Here is a 12,255-nt window from a genome sequence, read left to right on the forward strand (position 1 = left end):
ATGAAGTAGGCATGCAACCCACATTAGGGTCACATATGGTTGGACCCACTGAAAGTCTGTCTGTATCACCACTCTAGTTACTATCTCTGCCATTTCATCTCACTCAACTCCTCATAGAAACATGGACATAATCCTGAGGTTCCCAAACTGTGAGCCATGGTTCCCTGGGGAGCCGTGGAAGCCTTGCAAAAAACCTGCCACCCTATACAACATATAGGGAACAACATGTAGCCCTAATGGGGAACCACAGTCCATGAGCCAGTGGGTTAAGGGAGCTGACAGTTGGAAAAGTTTGGGAATCACTGGACACAATCTGAGCTCCAAAAACTTGGGAGAGAACACTTACAAGCGATTGCATCAACTACCCCAAACAGGTCTCACACAAAACCTTCTGTATTCAAAAGGAGCACATTAGGAGAAGGATAACATATTAACTGTGTTTGAATCTCCCAGCTTGTCCTCAGGCTAGTTACCTGAAGGACAAAAGTACAGAAACAGGCAGATTGAACTGGAGACCTAGAACTTGACGAAAGTTTATACCCTAAACCAGAAACCAAAACAAAAAGAAGCTGTTAACAAATGGCCCAAACCTATCCAGCTTTCAAGCACTGATGCAGGCACAATGCAGCCCTGCAGTAAGGGAACAAAATCCTCTTACTCCAGTGTTTCTCATTCAATGGTATGAGTACCACCAGTGGTACTTGAGGTGGTGTCTGGTGGTACTTGCAACACCCCTGGACACTGGCAACCTGGCAGCAAGGGTAGGAACACAACACAACACATAGTGGTAGGAGGCTCGGTTTCGCAAGCAGTGCGCCAAGCACGCTTTTCCATGTTCGAAAAAGCACTCCTGTCTACCCTGAGCCCCTTACTGATGTTTGTTGTGCGGCATCTGTACAAAACTGTCATTCCCATTTATTTACAGTGGTACGTTGAATAGTACACACGTTAAACGTTGGTCAATGCCATGTCTTTGTTGGGAGTGTAAAGGTAAATAGAATGCCAGCTGCAGGGGAATGGCAGCAAGACACATAAGAACAGCCCCACTGGATCAGGCCATAGGCCCATCTAGTCCAGCTTCCTGTATCTCACAGCGGCCCCACCAAATGCCCAGATAACAAGAGACCTCATCCTGGTGCCCTCCCTTGCATCTGGCATTCTGACATAACCCATTTCTAAAATCAGGAGGTTGCGCATACACATCATGGCTTGTAACCCGTAATGGATTTTTCCTCCAGAAACTTGTCCAATCCCCTTTTAAAGGCGTCCAGGCTAGACACCATCACACATCCTGTGGCAAGGGGTTCCACAGACCAACCACACGCTGAGTAAATAAATATTTTCTCTTGTTGTCTTGTGAGCTTCCTCAGGCATCTGGTGGGCTGCTGTGGGAAACAGAAAGCTGGACTAGATGGGCTTTGGATCTGATCCAATGAGGATTTTCAGAGGTTCTTATGAATAGGTGGACTATGCGAATTAGTATGGTGGAGGACAAGCCTTGAGAAACATTGCCTTTCTCTGAGAAGAACTCCTTGACTGCCCCCACCAACTGCATTATGCAGCGCACACCCCATTGGCATGGAAGACTGGATAGGATTGCAGCCTTAGAGCTTAATCCTGTGCCTATCTACTCAAAAGTCAGTCCCATTACAGTCAATGGGGCTTGCTCCCAGGTAAGTGTGGACAGGATTGCAGCCTTATAGCCCAATCCTGTGCCTGTCTACTCAGAAGTCAGTCCCATTACAGTCAATGGGGCCTACTCCAGGTAGGTGTGGATACTGTTGCAACCTTACCACCCAATCCTGAGCCTGTCTACTCAGGACTATATCCCATGATAGTCAACGGGCTTACTCCCAGGTAAGTGGGGCCAGGACTGCAGCCCGAGTCCCCAAGGCGCAGCCACCAAGACAGCCTCAACTTCTGAGTGTGTTTCTCCCACTGCGGTCTGCGCTGGAGCAAACAGACCCCAGAATAAAGCCCTGGCACGAGACACGCATCTGCCCCTCCAGGACCACGTCTGAACTAGCGCTTCACGTGTCTCCGCGGGAAGCAGAAGTTGGGGAGGACCCACCCAGGAGCGCGGCCCAGCCCAGGCAGGAAGAGGCCTCCGGAACGTGCCTAGCAAGGCTACCGGGGCAGGGCCGCCCCTCAGGCGGGGCGAGGAGGCCCACCAAGCGCAGCCGGGCTTTCCCGCCTCGAGGCTCCCCGCAGAGGCCGAGGCCGCCCACGCGACGCTACCCCGGCCAGCCTCCCGCCCCGGAGGCCCCTCGCGCCAGGGAGCCCCACACGGCCCCGGGCGGCCGAGGGCAGGCGGTGGGCCGCAGCCGCCGCGCACCCCGCCGCCGCTTCCCGCCCGCGGCCCAGCCCCGCCGCCTCAGGCCCAGGGCGCCCCCCCCGGCTGCCAGCAGCCTCTGCGGCCAGAGCGGAGGCGCCGATCCTCACCTCGGGCGGGGCGGGGGTCGCAGGCCGGAGCAGGCGCCTGGCCGAGCCTTTCGCGCTTCTCTGGTTACCTCCTTCGGCTAGTTCCAAAACAAAATGGCGGCCGGGGTCGCGCGCTCACGTCGCGGCCCTTCTCTTCCCGTCTTCCCCTGCGGCGGCGCACGCAAGGCGAAAGGGCGGGGCTTGCGGCGGTGCACGCAAAGCAAGAAGGGGGATGAACCTGAGGGCTGCCGCCGCACTCAGCGCGAGGAGACGCCTTATCCAATCACGGCCGAGCACTAGGCAGGAGCTCTCCGTCACTCTTCTTCCGACCAATCAGGCCGCGGAGGTGGTGCCTGCCTGAGCTGCCCAATCGGCTTCTTTCCTTAAAGGGAGGTGGGAAAGTGAGGCGCTATAGAGCCAGGATGATAATTGGCCAACAGTAATATGACTCAGCGGTCGACTAATCACTCTGCTGGATTCGGAAAGGACCGTGTCAGCTGGGACCATTGGGAAGCTGTGGTAGGGGGAGGGGCGGAGCCATGAGTGGCGAAGGGGAGGCGGAGTCTTGCTTGCCTGTTTGGTGGTGTCAGGATGATAGGAGGGGCGGGGCTTAGCCGCCTCCAGTCTCCGCCTTTGCAGCGAAGGACTGCGCATGTGTGAGGCTTATACCCACATCCATCCTGTGTGGAGGGAAGGTGCGGAACCGGGTGCTGCCCGCCTTAAGGCTGCAATCCTGTCCACACTTACCTGGGACTAAGCCGCACTGACTATAACGGGACTTACTTCTGAGTAGACACGCATAGGCTTGGGCTGCAAGGCTGCAGTCCTGTCCACACTTACCTGGGAGTAAGCCCCATTGACTATAATGGGACTTGCTTTTGAGTAGACATGCTTAAGCCCGTCAGCACTAGCTCAGTGGTTTTTAAACGTCTTAGCACTGGGTCCCACTTTTCTAGAGTGACAGTCTGTCGGGACCCACCGGGAATGATGCCATTAACCTGGCAGTGATGACATGTCTGGAAGTGACATTGTCAGGCAGGAAAATTGTTTAACACCCCCATATGACAAAACCAAATAAAAAATTTTTGCCCAGCTCACAGGCATACACATTTGTTCCCTGTTGCGTAGACACAACGTTAGGCAGAAATGGCTTAAGTACATTAAAAGTTTCCAATAAGTTTAAAAGTTTATTTAAAATAAAGAACTTGTATCTTTATCTTACATTACTGTTAATGAGCATGGCTCACTGGAATTTTTGTCTGTTGACAGTATCTGATGTCAAGCTGCTGTACCTCTTCTTTAAGTAAAAACTCATCGATCCTCCTGCCCTTCTCCCCCTCCCCCCAAAAAAATAATTTACACTGCCAGCAGCAATTGCCTCTTCCTTCAGCAGGACATTATATATCTGGACTTTCAGAAGGCGTTTGACACGGTCCCTCACCAAAGGCTACTGAAAAAACTCCACAGTCAGGGAATTAGAGGACAGGTCCTCTCATGGATTGAGAACTGGTTGGAGGCCAGGAAGCAGAGAGTGGGTGTCAATGGGCAATTTTCACAATGGAGAGAGGTGAAAAGCGGTGTGCCCCAAGGATCTGTCCTGGGACCGGTGCTTTTCAACCTCTTCATAAATGACCTGGAGACAGGGTTGAGCAGTGAAGTGGCTAAGTTTGCAGACGACACCAAACTTTTCCGAGTGGTGAAGACCAGAAGTGATTGTGAGGAGATCCAGAAGGATCTCTCCAGACTGGCAGAATGGGCAGCAAAATGGCAGATGCGCTTCAATGTCAGTAAGTGTAAAGTCATGCACATTGGGGCAAAATATCAAAACTTTAGATATAGGCTGATGGGTTCTGAGCTGTCTGTGACAGATCAGGAGAGATATCTTGGGGTGGTGGTGGACAGGTCGATGAAAGTGTCGACCCAATGTGCGGCGGCAGTGAAGAAGGCCAATTCTATGCTTGGGATCATTAGGAAGGGTATTGAGAACAAAACGGCTAGTATTATAATGCCGTTGTACAAATCGATGGTAAGGCCACACCTGGAGTATTGTGTCCAGTTCTGGTCGCCGCATCTCAAAAAAGACATAGTGGAAATGGAAAAGGTGCAAAAGAGAGCGACTAAGATGATTACGGGGCTGGGGCACCTTCCTTATGAGGAAAGGCTACGGCGTTTGGGCCTCTTCAGCCTAGAAAAGAGACGCTTGAGGGGGGACATGATTGAGACATACAAAATTATGCAGGGAATGGACAGAGTGGATAGGGAGATGCTCTTTACACTCTCACATAATACCAGAACCAGGGGACAGCCACTAAAATTGAGTGTTGGGCGGGTTAGGACAGACAAAAGAAAATATTTCTTTACTCAGCGTGTGGTCGGTCTGTGGAACTCCTTGCCACAGGATGTGGTGCTGGCGTCTAGCCTAGACGCCTTTAAAAGGGAATTGGACACGTTTCTGGAGGAAAAATCCATTATGGGGTACAAGCCATGATGTGTATGCGCAACCTCCTGATTTTAGAAATGGGTTAAGTCAGAATGCCAGATATAGGGGAGGGCACCAGGATGAGGTCTCTTGTTATCTGGTGTGCTCCCTGGGGCATTTGGTGGGCCGCTGTGAGATACAGGAAGCTGGACTAGATGGGCCTATGGCCTGATCCAGTGGGGCTGTTCTTATGTTCTTATGACTCCTGAGGTCATGGCTTAGATGTGCATTGCTATAGTTGTTGTGTGGACTGAGATACAGCATTTATTTAGGCGATATTTACCTTGCCTTTTGGCAGTGGCAGACCTCCCCTTGGGGCGCCCTGGGGCAAAGCACCATGAAGCCACCCCCTAAGTGAAGCCCTCCCCCCACTCACCTGGATCACCATGGAGCCTCACACAACTCCAGGACCAATAAGAGAAGCTGTCTGAGCTTCCCCACGATCTTAAAATGTGCTTCCAGAAGCTTGTTTCTGACCACGTCAAGAGCTTCATTAGGGCTTCCAGTGCAGTCTTGGTGGTGCCCGAGCTCCACGCCCAGGGCTTTTGCCTCATTCTCCCTATGGGAGGTCCACTGCTGCCTTTTTGGCATCCAAGGTAGATTGCCTCAATAAATCATTGCTCTTCATCCTATCCCACCCATAATTGACCCCCTGCTATTGCTGGCTTTGCTTGGGAGGTTATTGTGCCTCAAGCATAGGCATATCTCAATACAGGTCATGCCTCATTATCCATTAAAAATAAAAAATTAAAACAAAAATATTTTTAAAAATGAGTACCAAATAAATGGAAAATAGTTTTAAAGACCCACTTCAAGGTTTCTTGCTCCTCCATTGACACCCTAGAATGCATTGGTATATAGGCGCTATACCACATTCAACCACTAGATGAGTAGATTCACTCACTCCATCTAGTGGCTGAATGTAGTATAGCGACTATACCAATGCATTCTAGGGCAACAGTGGAGGAGCAAGAACCTGGAAGTGGGTCTTTAAAGCTATCTTTAACCTCAAGAAGCTTGCAACCAGTGCAATTTAACAGTGCAAATGTAGGAAATGGGATTTTGGTGTTTTTTGTCCCCTTGTTCCATGGACCTTGGTATCAGTGGTGAGTCAAATCAGTGGATCCAAAAGTCCCACCTGTAGCTTGTTTTGTACAGAAGCAAAGATTTGGGATGGAAGAGAAGAGGAAGACCCAAATTGCATCGAGGATTTTTGTCCGTCTTAACATGCAGCTGCCACAGATGGTGTGTTTTGGAGGATCTCTGAAGCTGCTCTTACCTCTAGTAAGTTACTCCATTATTCTTGGAAATGGCAAGATAACAAAAGCAGTATTTTTCTTATCCACCCATATATGCTTTCCATGGAACCATCCTTAATTGTCTGAGAGGTTTATATATAATAGGTTTACTATATAATTCATGTGAACACTTAAACTCACCCTTAAACATAACCAAGCACTTAAATTAGCACTTAAACACTTAAATTTAGCCTTTCATTAACTAAACTATTTTGAAAAAAGGTCTTGCATACACATCCCATCTGGGTACCTCCTTGGAGATGTCAAACAGTTAATGCATGCAATGAGATACACCATAGTCCACAAATTTATGATGAAACATTTATTAGTCTTTAAGGTGCTACATGACACTGTTCTTATTAGGGTTATCTATAGGCCAATCAAGCCATGACACTTTCTTCAGCATTCTCTTGCCCAGTCATATATCCCAGTTCCTATCATGCAGTTTGGGAGGAATGCTAGACAGATTTGGGTATGGAGATATGAAAATATCTTTCTTGCTACATGCATGTCACCTTATCCACTGGGCACTTACTATTATCAAAATATGAAGGGGGCAATCCTTGCTGAAGGCAGACCAGGGAGGAGGTCTGCCACGGTTTGGTTTTATTTGAATTACTTCAAAGGTTCTTCTCTCTACCGATGCCTGTTGCTAAGTTTGCTCAAGCAGTTGGGATTATTTGCCATAGGAGTAAAAGGGCACCTGGTCTGGTAACATCAGAATTTTGTCTTTGATCTGAAACCTGGATCTGACTCAAGCATTGAACCTATTCTAGTTTTGGGTTTTGCTACTCTTCAATTCTGTGGACACTAAACCATCACCAGGCCTCTCTATAGAACTGCACAGAAATCTGCTGAGAGTAAACCAGGACTTCTTCATGACAACCTTAAACAGAGCCTAAGCAGGACTACAAAAATTCCAGGTACTTAAACAGGTAAAGAGGGAGGAGGTGTTCTCTACTTTGGTACATGCCGTAGAGCTCCTTGCAACATGAAGCTACCTTACATAAGAGGCCACATTGGCTGTCAGGTGGAGAGTTGAAGCCTTCCCCCTTAAAAGCCCTGCTGGCCTTTCCACCTTCCAGAGAAATCTCCCAAGAAGGAAGCATCAGTGGACTGGCAAGGGACATACACTCCTTGGTCAAAGAAGTGAGCTATCAATCTGGATCAATTCCAAGGGATGGAGGCATTAAGAGTTAGGAGAGGTGTGGGAAGGGCGTCAGTAGAAACCGTGGGGGGAAGGGTCATCTGGTTTATTCAAGAAGAAGGAAGATCAAGATTCCACAGGTGAGGAGCTGCCCTCCAGGTAGCAGAACTCTGAAGACCCCAGAGGAGCCCTGGCTATACTCAAGTCATTTGGCTAAAAACCTGGTTGGGGGCTGGTGACATGTCCTCAGTTTGTGACATCATCAGCTGACAGGTGTTGGGGCTGTTTAAATAGTGAAGGTGTGGAGGGGCTGTGTGTGGGTTGTTAGAGGCAAGGAGAAAGGAAGTGATGGAGTGTAGTGTTGGATTTCTTTGGTTGTTGTTTAGTGAAATGTTTTGGCCATGTGGTGTGAAAGGCGGAATGGAATGAGTCGTGGGGTCTGAGTGTGTGGAGCAAGTGAGATTTCTTTTTCTATTTCCAATTTTTAAATTTCTTGTGAATTTTATTTATTTTTATTTTCTTGGATTTGTGTAGGTTTCTATTGATTTATTCATTTTCTTATTTCTTTCACTTCTTTCTTTTTTTCTTTTTTTTGGTTGTATCATTTTTAAGGTTCTTTTTATTTTGTGTTATTTTTTAAAATTTATTTTTATTTTCTTTGATTTATCTGTTGCATCAATATTTATTTTCTATTTATTTTACCCTCCATACATTTCTTCCGTAGCTTCTTTCTTGTCATTTCTTACCTTCCTTTTGCTTTATCTTTTTCCAAGTTCTTTTATATTTGTTTTCTTGTTTAATTTTTTAAAATTTGTGTGTTTCTTGATTTCTTCCTGTTTCTCCTTCATTCTTCCTGAATTTATTTCATTGCTTTTTCTCTTTTCTTTTTCATCTTCTTAGGTTACATTATTTGGGGTGTTTGGGGAAGTTTTTTCTTAGAATAGCTTCTCAGACAGTGTTAGGTTTAGAGGGGTAGATAGAGGGAGACTTTGGGAAGGATCATTTTCTTGCTTTTTGTTTTGATAGGTTTGTAGTGGGAGCTTTGGGGGAGGGCTATAGATATTTCGTTAGAATTTAGACAGTGATAGGAATAGAAATAGCTAAGGAGGGCGCAATGTACGTACAAAGGACTTCTGGGGAAACTGAAAAGGTAAGTTGATCCTGTAGGCTTATACCACAGTCTTTCGAGACTGAAGGTTGCCAACCACCACCATTCCACCCCAAACCCCCCTCAGCTACACCCCCAGGCAAGGCAGCTCTTCCAATGGGGGCACATGAGTGGACTTCCACCATGACCTCTCATCCCCACTAGTTGCCCTCTCCCCCCAGTGTCTGCCCAGAAGCGACTTCTTCACCATTTCTCTGTTCTCTTGCAGACTCTGCTGCTGCCTGTGCCTCAAAGCCAATGCGCAGCCTTCCACTCAGGCAAGGGCCAGCGTGGAATAGCAGCAGATGCTGGCCAGGCTGAGAAATAGGAGGGTATTCCCAGAGAGAGAGCCAAAAGCAGTGACTTCATCGGAGTCCACCCTCAACAAATGCTGGGTGTCCAGAGGTAAAGAGTCTTCCCGACCTCCCCAGCAGCCAGCCTAGGCTTTGTCCCCAAAAAGCAAGCAGCTTTCCAACAAATGCTATGCACCATCTCTGGGAAGCTGAAATCAAGCAAGTTGTGACTTCGGAGGTCCATGCAAAGGCATACATCTCTTTCTTCCTTCTCTCCTTCCAGATATTCTAGAATCTGCAGAATGGGAAGATAGCCAAGTAAAGTCTGCTCAAATTTCCCCAATTCCTTCAAGTGTGTCAAGTGTGGGACACACTTGATTGTCTTCTTCAAGAAGACTGTGGTCGATGTGGGCAGGGACCAATTCAGGGCACCTCACTTAAAGAAAGATGCAGTCAAGTTGGAGCAGGTTCAGAGGAGAGCGATGAGGATGATCAGGGGGCTGGAGAACAAGCCCTACAAAAAAAGGTTGAGGAAACTTGGTATATTCTGCCTGGAGAAGAAAAGGCTGAGAGGGGATATACTAGCGCTCTTCAAATACCTGAAGGGCTGTCATATGGAAGAAAGAACAGATTGGTTCTCAACTGCCTCTGAGAGTAGAACCAGGTCCAATGGGTACAAATTGCAAGAGAAGAGATTCAAATTGGACATCAGGAAAATATTCCTAATAACGGTGGTATGGCAGCGGATTCTTGCTCACTGAAGATCTTCAAGCTCACACTTGACAAGCACCTGCTGGAGATGGTCTAGGAGGATTTCTTGCTACATGAAAGTGTTTGGACTAGATGACCTTTAAGATCAATTCCGACTCTAGGATTCTATTGTATTCACACCAGTGACTTTGGCATGTGACATATGTCAGTACAGCCTTGCCCCCTTATTTGCAGGGGTTCTGTTCCAGAACCCCCTGGGGTAGCTAAAACCATGAATACAGGCAAACACTCGGGCCCACGGTCCAGGGCCCCCCTCTCTAGAGCTCAGCAGAGGCCAAGGATATACATCTCCAACCTCGGCTGGGCTCAGACTGAGCTTTGGAGCTCAAAACACATGACTTCCGGTTTCACAGAGATTCCAGAAGTGATGTTCAAGCTTCAGGGCCCCCAAAATGTAGATCTGCCAGTGTGCATGTATTTGGTCCTCAAAAGCAATCAATCAATAGATGTTACCAGAAAACATGTGTCAGTGGTAATGGGGGTCTTCAACTGTCCTGATATCAGTTGGGAGACTAAGGGCCCATTCCTATTCAACTTTCCAGCACCAATGCAGCACCTATGAAAGGGAATAAACATTTCCTTACCTTGAGGAGGCCTCTGTGACAGCCCCCTCCCCCAGGATGCATCACATACCCTACTGGCACGGCTGCATCAGTGCTGGAAAGTTGGATAGGATCAGGCCCTCAGAATGCAAAATAATGGAGCAGAAGAGGAAATATGAAGCAGAAAAGAGCTTTGTACTAGCATGTTCTATACTCAGTTACCCTTCTCTTTTTGTCCACACTTCCTCTTCCACTCTGTTCCTTCCTCCTTTCCCTCTCTGAAGAGTGGGATGAGAAGGAAGCGAGTTTAGGCAAGTGGGTGGATGGAGGGGGGCTTCTCTTGCCAATTTGCTGTCTAAGGTGACAAAAGGGGTCACCTTAGGTCACTTTCTAGGATCTGCAGAACGGGAAGAAAGCCAGAAGTGACAAACTTCTGAATATCAACTGGCCCTGAGTTTAACACTGCATGGATTTGGTCCATAGTTTCAACTGTATGTTGTGAAGCAGCTGAAATGCGTGGGGACTCATTCAGCAAATTCAGGGGAAGCAAGCCCCACTCTTCTCCTCAACACATACATTTTTGAATTCTGAAACTGAGTGTATCTACGCTGCAGATCAGATCAGTTTGTTGTTCTGCTTCTCTATGGAAACCTGGGAACTGCAGTTCCCCAAAGGGCAGGCTAGCCTCAACTGAGAATTCTTTGCATTCTTGCTAAACTATAATTTCCAGAACTGGACTGGTACACAATGAATACATATGTGTGTAGCGTGGACAAGTGTCAACCAACTACCATTTCCTCACAGAGTTTAGATTGATACTTTAGCCCCTCCCACCAGCCAGAGGTGGCAGTTGCCATCTCACCAGTGGTGAGCCATTATGATGCGCCCATTGTTTCCTTGGCAATAGGTAATCACAGCAGTCAGAATGAGTGGTGTGGAGGGTGAGGAGGGAGAGGTAGCCTCTTCCAGGGCAGCCGATGAAGTGAGTACAGGTACAATGGAATATTACAAATGTGGAGGTAGGTCCTTGGGAGGTTAGTCCTTCATTGACACCAAAAGGAAATGTTTGGTCTTTTCTTCTGGCCCACTGGCCTCCTGAATCTGATCACTGCTAGCTCCTCCCACCTCCTCCGCTGTACCAGCATACTGTGCTCTCTCTGTGGTGGTTGTTGTGTCTCCCATGTGTTTGATCAAACATTGACTCTTTTTGGAGACTGAATGGAAATTCTAAACAATTATTAATGCAACTTATAGCAGAAAATCATATTTTCAGGCAAAGAATGTGGCTATTGTCACACTGTGTGAGGAAGAGAGACATGGACAGCATCACCAATGAGTATTCCCAATGTGGAAGTAAGTTTTTTTGAGGTAGGTTCGTTATTTCCAATGGAAAGAAAACGTTGGTCTCTCCTGGTCCAGTGAACTTTCAATGACCAGCTAAACATGTATTTCATCATTTTGACTATTTCCTTTGCAGATTGAAGGAGAATTTGAAACACAATTATGAAAGCAACAAACTTATAACAGAAAACCAGGCTTAAGTTAAGGAACGTGAGTATTGTTGTGTTGTGTTGTGTTGTACTTGTACAGGTACAAGTACAGATGAATATTCCCAGCACAAAGGTAGGTCCTTTTGAGGTAAGTCCTTCATTCCCGAATCAAGAACATCTTTGGTCTCCTTTCTGGCCCACTGGCCTTTTCAAACCAATCTCTGGTTCAAAAAGAATGAATTCATTTTGACTATTTCCTTTGCAGGCTGAAGGAGAATTCAAAACACAGCTACACATACAACTAACTTAACAGAATATCAGGTGTTGGGGTAAGGTACATGAATGTTGTCATGTTGCTTCAGGAAGATGGACATGTACCAGATTACAGATGAATATTCCCAGCCTGGAGGTAGGTCCTTTTGAGGTAGGTCCTTCATTCTCAAACCAAGAACAACTTTGGTCTCCTTTCAGGTTTAACAAGAATTAATTCATTTTGACTAGATTTTTTATTTTTATTTTTTGCAGATTGAAGGGAAATTCAAAACAACTAATGTATGCAACTATGAAAGCAACTAACGTATAACAAAAATAATGTTTTGGGGTAAGATATATGAATATTGTCATGTTACTTCAGGAAGATGGACATATACCACATTACAGATAAATA

At 47.0% G+C, this 12,255-nt stretch overlaps 1 protein-coding gene across 8 annotated transcripts in view; it reads right to left on the reverse strand.

Moving 5' to 3' along the window:
• The window catches only part of CNOT1 (CCR4-NOT transcription complex subunit 1), a 77,011-nt gene extending 74,479 nt beyond the window's left edge, over nucleotides 1–2,532 (reverse strand). For all 8 annotated transcript variants that reach the window (XM_066637773.1, XM_066637768.1, XM_066637771.1 and 5 more), the window contains exon 1: nucleotides 2,443–2,532. The gene's annotated coding sequence lies outside the window, so the exon portion shown is untranslated. The remainder of the gene's footprint in view (nucleotides 1–2,442) is intronic.
• Between the last annotated feature and the right edge of the window lie 9,723 nt (nucleotides 2,533–12,255).

This window comes from Tiliqua scincoides, chromosome 9 (genome assembly GCF_035046505.1).
Source record: "Tiliqua scincoides isolate rTilSci1 chromosome 9, rTilSci1.hap2, whole genome shotgun sequence".
Classification (NCBI taxonomy): Eukaryota; Metazoa; Chordata; class Lepidosauria; order Squamata; family Scincidae; genus Tiliqua; species Tiliqua scincoides.